The sequence below is a fragment of the Bos grunniens genome, chromosome 5 (genome assembly GCF_055505025.1).
Source record: "Bos grunniens cultivar Pamir isolate PY7600 chromosome 5, Bosgru_T2T1.0, whole genome shotgun sequence".
Lineage (NCBI taxonomy): Eukaryota > Metazoa > Chordata > Mammalia > Artiodactyla > Bovidae > Bos > Bos grunniens.
The window spans coordinates 32853711-32865572 of NC_141169.1; the positions used below are offsets into that span (position 1 = coordinate 32853711).

At 36.4% G+C, this 11862-nt stretch overlaps 1 pseudogene; it reads right to left on the minus strand.

Annotated features, from left to right (window-relative positions):
• Positions 1 to 1349: 1349 nt before the first annotated feature.
• On the minus strand, positions 1350 to 2395 carry LOC147371728 (ERO1-like protein alpha pseudogene; annotated as a pseudogene).
• Between the last annotated feature and the right edge of the window lie 9467 nt (positions 2396 to 11862).

Sequence of the window (11862 nt, forward strand, 5' to 3'; positions counted from 1 at the left end):
AATACTTTACCTAGTATTTATCAATTTTTGCATGGTCTATTCTTTTATATTGATCCAAATTTTCATGTTATTTTTTTTCTGCCTGAAGAACTTCATTTAGCATTTCATCTGTTTGTTTAAAATGGTCTTTATTTCATCTTTATGTGTGAAAGAGATTTTCTCTGGGTAAAAAATTCTGGGTTGACCCTTGTCTTCACCTTGTGTAGCTTTTTTAAGAACTCTGTGGTTGCTATTTCCTTTGTTCTTCTGTAGTTGGGGGATGGCAAACTTTCATGTAAAGTTTCAGGTAGTCTTTTAGGTTTTTGCAAGCCCTATAGTCTCTCTTGAAACTACTCAACTCTGTCTTTGTAGAACAGAAGCAACCATAGTGAATATACAAATGAGTGCACTGGGGCTGTATTCCAACTAAACTTTGTTTACAGAAACAAGAGGTGAATCAAATTTGACCCATGGCCATGGTTTGCCTATCCTGCTCAGTATGTAATTTGGTCTCTGGCATATCTTTATCCTTGGTTTTTAGCAGTTTGATTATGATGTACCTTGGCCTTGTTTTCTTTAAAGCTTTTTATGCCTGGCTTTCACTGACCTTTCAAATTTTGAATTTTTTAGTCATCATTTCTTTATATACTTGTATAGTTCCTAGCTCTTCTGGGGCTTCCCAGGTGGTGCTAGTGATAAAGAACCCAGCTGCCAATGCAGGAGACACAAGAGTGAGTGAGGTGAGTGAGTTCAGTCCCTGGGTTGGGAAGATCCCCTGGAGGAGAGCATGGCAACTCCATGTATTCTTGCCTGGAGAATCCCAGGGACAGAGGAGCCTGGCAGGCCACGGTCCACAGTGTTGCAAAGAGTCAAACATGACTGAAGTGACAACATGCAGGCACAGCTCTTCTGAAACTTCAGTTACATGTATGTTAAACTACTTGCTATATCTCACAGATCACTTTTGCTCTGATCCTTTCTTTTTCAATATTTTTTTCCCTCTGCTTCATTTTGAATAGTTTCTATTTCTATGTCTTTAAGTTCTCTAATCTTTTCTTCTATAGCCCATAATTGTTGTATTTCCCTCGTGAAATTTTAAAATTTTATTCATTTTTAGAATTTTATAATCTTCATTTTACTCAATATTAAACTTTAAAATGTGTGCTAAATTATCAAAATATTACTTTGACTCACAATAATATTATACATATTTAAACTCAGCACAATTACAAAATAAAACTGTTTACTTAAACAATAGGATTCTCCTCTAATAAAAATAACTTTAAATAAAAGGTCAACCTCAAACTTTTGTTACTGTTTCACTCTTTGGCCTCCATTGTCCAGAAACAGGTACATTTCAACTCATTTCTTTAATGGATATTTTGCAACAACTTTCTGAAGTTTTCCAATTCTTTCATATTTGTAGAAATTCTTCCAAATGCATTAGACAATGATACTATTTCCTGTTAATTTGGATGAATTTCATACATGGGCCCACTTTCTGGTGTATTTGCTATCAATGTCTCTCAAAACAAGACCTTTAAGGCAGTGCCCAAACCCTGAGTCTGAATATTCTCCACAGTCAACATTTAAACCAGCCAACACAATCCATAATTTTGGAAACATCTCTAAACTGTGTCCTAAAATGTGCCTATAATTAGCTTGCCTCTTAAAAAAAAATGAATTCCATAAAATTTAAAAAAAATGTTTTTACTTTATTAAATATTTCCAAGACTAATTTTTGAATCTTGTTGTCAGAAACTTAAACTTCATTTTCAGTGAACAGTTGGAAATCTGGGTGCCCAGTGGATAGTAGCATTTTAGATAATGGCCTTAATTCTTTTAAGTAAGGAAAATACATGTTCTTAGGCTTTCTTGTCTTTCAGTCAAAATTCCATCACACCCACTGGTGAAATTCTGCAGTGTGTCCCCATTTTCCAAACAGCTATCTTGTAAAAGCTCTCTCACACTCAAACACACATTATTGCTTGCATGTAGTCCAGATATGTCTGAAGTACACCACTATTTTACACAAAGACCTTCTAGCCATCTGTGAAAAATGTTCTCTTCACGTTTCCCTTGCCTAGAAGCCAAAATATTTAAGTATCTTTCATTGTCTGTGACTTTATTTTCTTCATAAACAATGATATTCCCTACCTTTCAAGCACCTGGTCCCTTCTCACTGTGTAATGTTTAGGACTAAGAACAATCTACATATTCAGTGCCAACCTATCATAGTCAGCTGATATGTCATCAGCTTCACAGAGGCTGTCTGAGGAATCATCATACTTGACCCACTGAAGAACAGTTTTCTGTGTTTCCTCACGTAGAGATTCACCCCAAACTCCGTGTTACTCAGCGTGTTCATATCTTGAGTGAGCTTATTGGCTTCTTCAGAATACCTGTATCTTGTGGATTTAATTTAACCTTAATTAAAACACTAAATTTTAATGTTTAATTTAACATTTGTATTACTTCTTATATTGAACTTATTTGCTTTATCCTATAGCATACACAAAAGTGTCTCACAATGCCAATATTAGTACTAACAAAAAAACTGCAAAATGAAGTTTAAGAGTTTAGTTCTTAGAATATGACCCACTGAAGAAGGACAAATTCCTATGTTCGAAGGTCAATTGAAATCTTTGTTTTTGGTTATGTTACCAATATTATACACATTTAGGTCTCTTTTGTTTGTTTTCAGTTTTAGGGCTTGCCCTTTTTTTCTGTTTTGTTTAATTTACTTTTTGAATATGTTAAATAATTACATGATTCTAAAGTCAAAACTACATTAAAAATACACTCAGAGGAGTCCCCCTTCCACCCCTATCCCCTTATCCTAGTTCCCCCATCACCTTCTATGAATAAATATTTTCATTAGTTTCTGGTTAATCTTTCCAAAGTTTCATTTTATTCAAAGGATAGTTACTATACACATTGTTCTGCCCTTCATCTCACATAAAACATGAGATGATTATTCTATAGCAACATATAAAAATATTTGTTGTATATATAACATATATAATGTACATTATACATATATGTGTACTATATATGTATAGTTATTATATAATGTATCATATATATACATTATATATAATGCATACATAAATATATGTGTATAATGTTTACAGCTTCATAGTATTCCATTGTGTACCATAGCTTATTCAGATCCCCACTATTGATAGTATTTGTGACATTTCTAGGATTTTTACCATTAAAAATAATGCCACAATGACTAACCTTGTGCATGTATTATTTCAAGTTTGTGCAGAGGTACTTTTAGTATGAGCACTATGTGTGCGAGTATACTCAGTTGTGTCCAGCTCTTTGTGACCCCATGGACTGTAGCCTGCCAGGCTCCTCTGTCCATGGAATTTTCCAGGCAAGAATACTGGAGTGGGTTGCCATTTCGTACTCCAGGGGATCTTCCTAACCCAGGGATCAAACTCCTGTCTCTCACGTCTCCTGCGTTGGCAGGCAGATTCTTACCACTGTGCCACTTTCAGGATGGATTTCTTAAAAACGTGATTGCTAGGTTAAAGGGTGAATGCATCTATTTGCAATTTTGGTAGATAATACAAAACTCCCTATAAAATAGATAACTAATAATGACCTGCTCTACAGCACAGGGAACTCTTCTCAACACTCAGTAAATGACCTATATAGGAAAATAATTTTTTTTAAAAAAGAGTGTGTATGTATATATATATATCTGATTGCTGTACAGCAGAAACTAACATAACATTGTAAATCAGCTATACTCCAATAAAAAAGTTATGAAAAATAGGAAATTCCCCTCCTTAAGGGCTGTACAGTCTACACTTTTCACCAGTAGCATGTCAGTGTCTTTTTCCCTAAAGCTTTGGCAACAAATTGTTCTCTCAAATTTTTGGATTTTTGCTAGCACAGCAAGAAATTCTATCCCAATGTAATTTGCTTTTCTTTTTTGAATGAGTTGACTGTGTTTTACTATTTCAAGAGCCACTTGCATGAATCTTTTTAAACTATCAGTTTATGTCTTGTGCTCATTTTTCTACTGGACTTATGTCTCTTTTTTTAGGTCTTCCCTGTAGCTCAAATGGTAAAGAATCTGCCTGCAATGCAGAAGACCCAGGTTTGATCCCTGGGTCGGGAAGATCCTCTGGAGAAGGGAATGGCAATCCACTCCAATACTCTTGCCTGGAGCATCTCCTGGACAGAGGAGCCTGGCGGGCTACAGTCTGTAGGATTGCAGAGAGTCAGACACGACTGAGCGACTAACACTACGCTATGTCTTTTTATTTCTAGAACACCTTTATATATTAGGGAGATTAACTTTTTCTATAATAGAGTTGTGAATATTTTGTCCGGTGAATTCTTTGTTTTTGATCTTACAGTATTTGGGCCATGAAATTTTAAAAAACTGTGTGTAAGGAAATATATCAAGTATTTTATTGATTCTAGATTTTGAGTCATATGAATGCTTTCCCCACTACCCCCATGGGTATATATACGGAAATCTACACGTTTTCTTCTATAACTTGTACAGTTTCCAATTTTGTTGTGTTTAATTAAGTGATCCATGTGGAGTTTATCTTGGTGTGCAGTATAAGCTACAGATACAAGTTTATCTTTTCCCAAATGATACAGAATTGTCTCAGCAACACTTATTTGAGTCCATTTTTCATTATTTTGAAGCATATAATACATTTATTCTTGGATTGGTGCCTAGACTTTATATCATGTTCCCCTGGTGTCTGTCTATTTATGCACCAGTTCTACATCCTTTTAAGTATGAAGGCTTTACAGTGTTTTACATGTCTAGTAAGACTGGCCCCTCCTCATTGCTCTTCTTTTCAAGGTTTCCCTGGCAGTTTTTGTTTATTTTTTCACAGGAGCATAAGCATCCATTTTGCTAACTAAAAAACAAAAATCTTGTTGAAATTTTTATTGACATTATATTAAATTTACGAATTCACTTAAGGTGTGTCTTTCATTGGCTTGAGTCCACTTTTGTGTCTTTGGGGAGTATTATAAAATTTTTCTCATATATTTTTACATATTTCTTCTTAACTTCATTCCTACGAGTTTTGTAACTATGGTTGCTATTAAATGGGATGTGAATATTCTCTGCTGTGGTACCTTCTAACTGGCTAACTGGTTCTTCCCTGTTTCCATGAAGCTTACTGACTTGTGCAAACTGCCTTTATGTCCTGCTATCTTACTGAATCATCTTTTGGTTTGCAGCAGCTTTTCCATTTCATTTTCTAGACACATCATCAGATTATCTACAACTCTCATGCATTTAATTGCTTTCTTTGTAACAAGGCTGCGGCAAATACCTTTAAAACCATGTTTGATGTTATAGTAGTTGTGGATAGCCTCGTTTTGTTTTAGACATTAGTATGAATGCTGCTGGTGTTTTCCCATGAAAATAGTAAGATAAGCAAGAGATGAGCAAGATAAGCAGCAGTTGGTAAGCACGAGACCTTGTGATGCTAAGAAAATAGTCTTTTACTTCTCGTTTGAAAGTTACTTTTACTAGGAATACATCTTGAATTTTCTCAAATATTTTTCCAGCACTTTGGTGATAATTGCAAGATCTTTTCTTCATATATATAATAACATTTTAAAACATATTAATATATTTCCTAACATTGAACCCTATTTATATTCCTAAAGCAGCTGACCCTTGGTCATGACATTCCATGCTGTTTGATTCCATTTGGTAATGTTTTACTTAGGCTATTTGCATTGATATTCATAAATGAAATCAGTGTGTCGTTTTCCCTTTTGTACAATCTTCATCAAATTCTGGTTCCAATGTTACATTTATTTCTTTAAAGAATTTTTGAAGTTTGTCCTTCTGTGGTTTGGAATAGAATTGAGGTTATAAGTCTTTTACTCAAAAACATAGAGAACAAACCAGTGAGGATAGGGAAGCTGGTAGAGACAAGATAGTGGTAGGAGATCAAGAGCTACTATGTATAAAATAAATAAGCTACAAGGATACACTGTACAGCATACGGAATATAGCCAATATAATCACTTTAAATGGAATATAATCTGTGAAAATATTGAGTCACAATGTTGTGCACTTGAATCTCATATAATATTGTAAATTAACTATTATTCAATTAAAAATAAAATACAGGTCCTTAAAGAATCCCCTTTTAACCCATCTTGGATACTTTTAGGAAGTCTTTTAAAAAATATTCTATCTAGGATTTTAATTGTTTTCAGAGGGATGACTGGTCTAAATAAGCAATTACTTCTTTTTCCTGAGGAAAAACTCCCACCTGCCTTTACCATATTCTACTGCTTCTAATCTTTCACGAGTGTTCAGTTATCATCTTTAAGAAGTCTCTGAATACCCCCAACCCCGGGGTTATGCTAAGCTGCCTCTTTTCTGGGTTTCTTCTGGACATTGTTCCTTCTTGCAAAGCTACATTATATTGAAGTAATCTATTAGTGGTATCATTATTTTCTGTGAGCCGAACGTTTCTTGCAGATGAGGGTCCTGTATGGGCTTCAACTTTTTCACTTCCAGGGTCTAGTGTTAAACACAGTGGCTGATATACAGTAGGAGTCTCAGTAAATATTTGATAAACTGATCTTTAATCAGATTCTCCCAACACTCCCATACACACTCACCACACATAACCTGCTTATTCTTCAGTTCCTATCTTTGTAAACAGCTCCTCAATTCATTCATGAGCTCATAGCGAAACTCTAGGACTCATTCTTGGCAAGCTGTAACCACTCCAATCCAGCTTGTAGTCAATCACCAAGTTCTATCAATTCTGACCTTAAAATATTTCAAATGAACCCACTCCTCTCCCTTCCTGTGGCCACTACTCTGGTTCAACTTCCCATCATTTCTTGCCTGCATCTCTTAATTGTTCTTTTCTCTATCTTACTCCCTACTCTGTTCCTTCTGTAATCCATTCTTCATTATAAAATCAAAGTAATTCTTTAGAAGCACAGCTGTGATCATGTCACTTGCGCAAAATCTATCCATAGCCTCCTATTCTTTGGGGATAAAGTTTAGACTCCTTCACATGTCCCACAAACCCTGCCTGGTCTGCAGCATTTGCACCTTTCTAGCCTCAACTTGTGCCCCAGCCTACTTATTATGACCTCTTTGGTTTCTTCCAACTTCCTAAGCTCTTTCCCTCTTCTAAATCTTTGAATTCTCTTTTCCATTTGCTGGAAGGCCCACTCCCTACACCTCCTCCCCACTTTTCATCTGGCTATATCCATCTATCTTCCAGGTCACAGGGAAGTTTTCCTTACTCTCCCTGTATGACTGAGGTCTTCTATTGAAAGTCATATTATCCTCCACACTTTTCCTCTATGTAACTTATTACTATTGTCATTATTTAGGCATTCAGGTGATTTTTTAACATTCATTTCTCACACTAGGCTATAATTCCCATAGAGACAATGAACATGTTGACCTTATTTTCAGCTGTATCTTCAGCATCTATTATAACAAACAGCAAAGTAATAGGGTTAAATAAGTATTTGTTGAATGAACAGATGAAGGAAGGGAGGAAGGGGGGAAAACCTATTAATTACTGAACTCTGAGTTAAGAAGCCTGAAGGAACAAATGCTCTATTTGCCCTCCAGGGGGAGACATACTCCTACTAGAAGTAGCACAGGCCTGAAGACGGCTCAAAAGTATGAGATTAACCATAAGTTGTTTCGCAACCCCCTAAAACTGATTCAGAGAGTCCAGTCATTTCCTTGCTAGTTGGATTCTCCAGATCAGTATGAACCACCCACTGAAACCAAGCAAGTGGGCACTTCCTCTGTTAACTTCCTTCCCCTGAAGGATTTTAAAAATTCTCCTGCTGGAGTTTGTCTACTCCTGTCTTGGTTTGCTAGGAAATCTACCTGCGCACAATCTTGGAAAATCTTCTCCCTGGAGGAGGAAATGATAACCCACTCCAGTATTCTTGCCTGGGAAATCCTATGGACAGAGGAACCTGGCGGGTTACAGTTCATGGAGTCACTAAGAGTCGGACACAAATGAATGACTAAACACAGCACCTTTGTAATTTGAATATTATCATTAAAATTGTGACTTGTATTTTTACTTTAGCATTTTTTCAAAATCCTTCAGGCAGTCTTTCTTTATAAAGTCTCAAAATTAGCAAAATCATTCCTATACTGGAAAATATTGGTAATCTGTAGGTTCAAAAAAATAATAAAATATTGACGAAAAGCTGATTTAAAAAACAGTGATTCATAAATTTCCCTAAGCCTTGGAGAAATTTAAAAGGAAAAAGGAGAAACAAAGTTTGAATACTGAGAGCACGTCTGCCTTTGAGCAATCCTGAAAGAAGCCTTGTTTAATCCTGATGACATGTCTTGGGGAACTACCCCTGCTGCACATTAATGCTGTTCTTTTCCTCCCTGAACTACTTTCTCTAGGACAAGGTTTGTAAAAAGTTTCATGAGGTTTACATTATACCTCCCCAAACTTTTTTTTTCTATTTCAAAAATCTTTCAACTTTCCTTGTAAATGCACCACTGACTTCTTTCTCAAGGTCAGGGACCAGTACATAGAGGCATTCTGCTACCCCAGGCTTTGATAAATTGGTTCACTTAGTTCAATTCCGTTTGCATTTATCCACTACCCCAAACCACTGCACGTTTGGGGCTGTGCTGTGGGGAGAGGTGAGTGCAGGAAGTCTAACTGCCTGCAGTAGAGGTGCTTACAGTGTAACTGTGGGAACCAGACATTTGGTAACCTCCTTGAACAAATACAAAGGTGACATAGATAAGGACCAATATTTATATAGTTTACAAAACCACTTTTCACAAATATGACCTAAGTTTTATAAAATTAACTGTTGGGGTAGGTGTTGTTACCCTCATCCTATTGTTCAATCATCAATAAATTGAGGCTTAGGTGTGTAACTTGCTTAGACAAATAAGGTAAATAGAGCTACTATTAGAACTGGAACCCTGGTCCCTATGGTATTTTCGTGGATATTTCATTATTTCTAAATTAAGGAATACACTACAAGTGATAACCCCTAAAATTAAAGAAATTCAAAATAGAGAAAAATGCACTATTATACTAATGAAAGACAGCTATTTTTCCCAACTAGTCTGACCTTTGGATCTTACTTTTTCACTCTACATTGTAAATTTTGACAGATGCCCTCTCTTTCCTTTACTCTTAGGGTCTCTCAAACTTCCTTTTGGTTCTTTTCCTTTGGTGATATGAAAAAGCTTCTTTGGAAGGAATCTCTTCTTACTTAACTCACCTTTCTCTAGGAAGCGTGTCAGGAAAACTTTTGTCTCAATATTTGCGAAACAGCCCCTGAAAAAGGATGAGGCCTTTTTAGACAAAAGAGTTATTGATGCGTTCTGGCCAGAAGCCAGAAAACTGTTGTGAAAGGCTTCATGTTACCACTTAGAGAAGTGGCAGGGCAGAATTCCTCTCCTCCAAGAATTGCCACTCTAGAGGACTGCACTCAGAAGGAAAGGGTTTGGAGCCAGCTGGTGAAAAAAAAGGAGTTTTTCACTCCAAAAATAAACTGCACAAAAAGCTCATGGCTGTTAAGTTGATGCAGTGCTCAAGGAGCAAGACATCAAGATCTGCAAGCTTAATGGCATCTATCCATGGAGACTGGATGCTGATACATGCTGAACGGTGATAGCAGCAATCACTACAAGCAAAACATCATTATCAAATTTCAAGTTCAAGTTTATGCCAAGGTCTGAAAATAGGATCACTGGTTGTACTGTCAGTCAACATCATCTAATGAAGAGTTCTTCAAAACAGAACTAGAACTAGCAAAGGTGAGAAGAAAAAATAAAAGTCTTATGAGAAATACAAAATATTTTTTTAAAAAAACTCAGGGAATCACTTGTCATCAAAGCATGAAGATCAGAAATAACAAACTGAAATTTATAGAGATAGAGTTGGGATATTGAATGCAAGATTCATGGGATATTATCCAAACGCCAGTTTAATTTTTTAATTTTTAAAATTAATTTTTATTAAAGTTAGTTGATTTACAATGTTGCATTAGTTTCTGCTGTACACCAAAGTGAATCAGCTATACATACACATATACCAGTCTAATTTTTTTACTTTTGCTATCTTTTAAAAAGATTTATTTGGAGGGGATAATTTTCTCATGCCCCTAAATGAAAAACTGAGCAGATTCTCTGACTTTTTGGCTTATTCTTTAATAATGTACAGTATTTTAAGTAATGGCCACTTTAAGTTAAAAAAAGAGAGAGAAAGAGAGAGTCGATTTAGTAATTAGAATGTTTCTAGTCCAAGATGGCAATCAAATCTTTCAGTCTTCATTCTAAGATGCTAGTGTAAGCCCTCTTCCCCCCTCTCCCATGTAAGTCCTGCCTTCAGCTTTCTCCTCAACTTGCCTCCTTCTCCACTGCTGCTGCTGCTGCTGCTGCTGCTAAGTCGCTTCAGTCGTGTCCAACTCTGTGCGACCCCATAGACGTTCTCCACTAGCTAACTGCTATTTGATCTGCTGTGTGAAAGTGGAAGGAGGCAGGACAGCTAAGGGGATAGGGAAGTTCTGTTTTGACAGGATTGGTCTATACAACTGGGTCTGACAGATGGGTGTTTTTGTGCTTTTAGAGGTTCTTTGGAGATTTCCATCATTAGAGACCTCTTCCTTGAGTGCCTTTGGTCTAGACAGACATAAGTGTTTGCCTACAACAACCTCTGTAGATTCTAGGATTCCTGTGTTCCTCTCTAGCTTCTGCTCACTGGGTACCTCTACACCTCTAGTCAAGTCTTTTGAATGGGCCAGCAGGCCTAATGCTGACTGTCCTCTGCGTGGCCCACATCAGGTCCAGGACAACATGTGCACATTTGTCATCCCTACCTAATCTGGGAGTGCTGGTGAATCCCAGGGCAGTCACCTATAGTTTATGGCCACTGCCTTCTTTAATTTATATACAAGAGTCAGTGCAATTCTCTGTGTTTTACAACTAGGAAAAACAATTCCCAAACTCTTGGGTTCCACAGAGTGCCTCTTTAGGCTTGAGAAGATGTAGCACCAGCACTACCTCATTCTGGGTGCAACAGGAGCAGGATTTGAACAAAACAAACACAAGAAACCTCTCCACAGACCCTCTTTCTCTATGCTGTCTTGATCTTACCACGAAGTAGAACTGTCCTTCAACATCAACTTTGTACATAAAATTTTAGTTGAAATATGGTGATCTTTAATTGCCACTGACTATTCTCAATCCTTGATAATAAGGAAATGTGTCTTTGTATCTCTGTCCTCCCTGCATTGCTGAGCTCAGAGCCTGGAACAAAGTAGGTGCCCGATAAATGTTTGCTGAATATATGAATGAAAGGGTCTGAAACCCACCTTTGATTTTGCAGTGGATTCTCAGAGACTCTATAACGTAACATATGGATAGGCTATTTTTCACTCCCTTGAATACTAAGCATCCCTAATTTATATGATGCTTGGTGTTTCCCAGAATCTGTATACTTTAGCATTTAGCAACCAAGAAATTTTAATGAATGAGATAATGACCAGGGGAAATTTTCATCTTTTTTTAAGGAAGAAATGGATACATAAATGAGATTGTTCAGGTTTTTAGAAAACTTATGGGGTGTCAAGTCAAACCTCAGAAAAGATTTCTCCTAAAGCTGTGGGTACTATGGATATTGTTTGAGTGGTTTATTTCAAAACCCTAAAGCTGGACAAAACAACAAAGAAACATAAAAAATAGATTTAAAATACCTAGCAAAAATGTTAATGTGTCCTGGCAGATGGGTACTGTCTTTCTTGTAAGATGCTTTTAGAGGTTCTTAAACATAGGTAATGCTATAAAGAGTTCATCATTCTATTTGACTTAGCTTTTTTGTATGCTTGATCATTTTCATA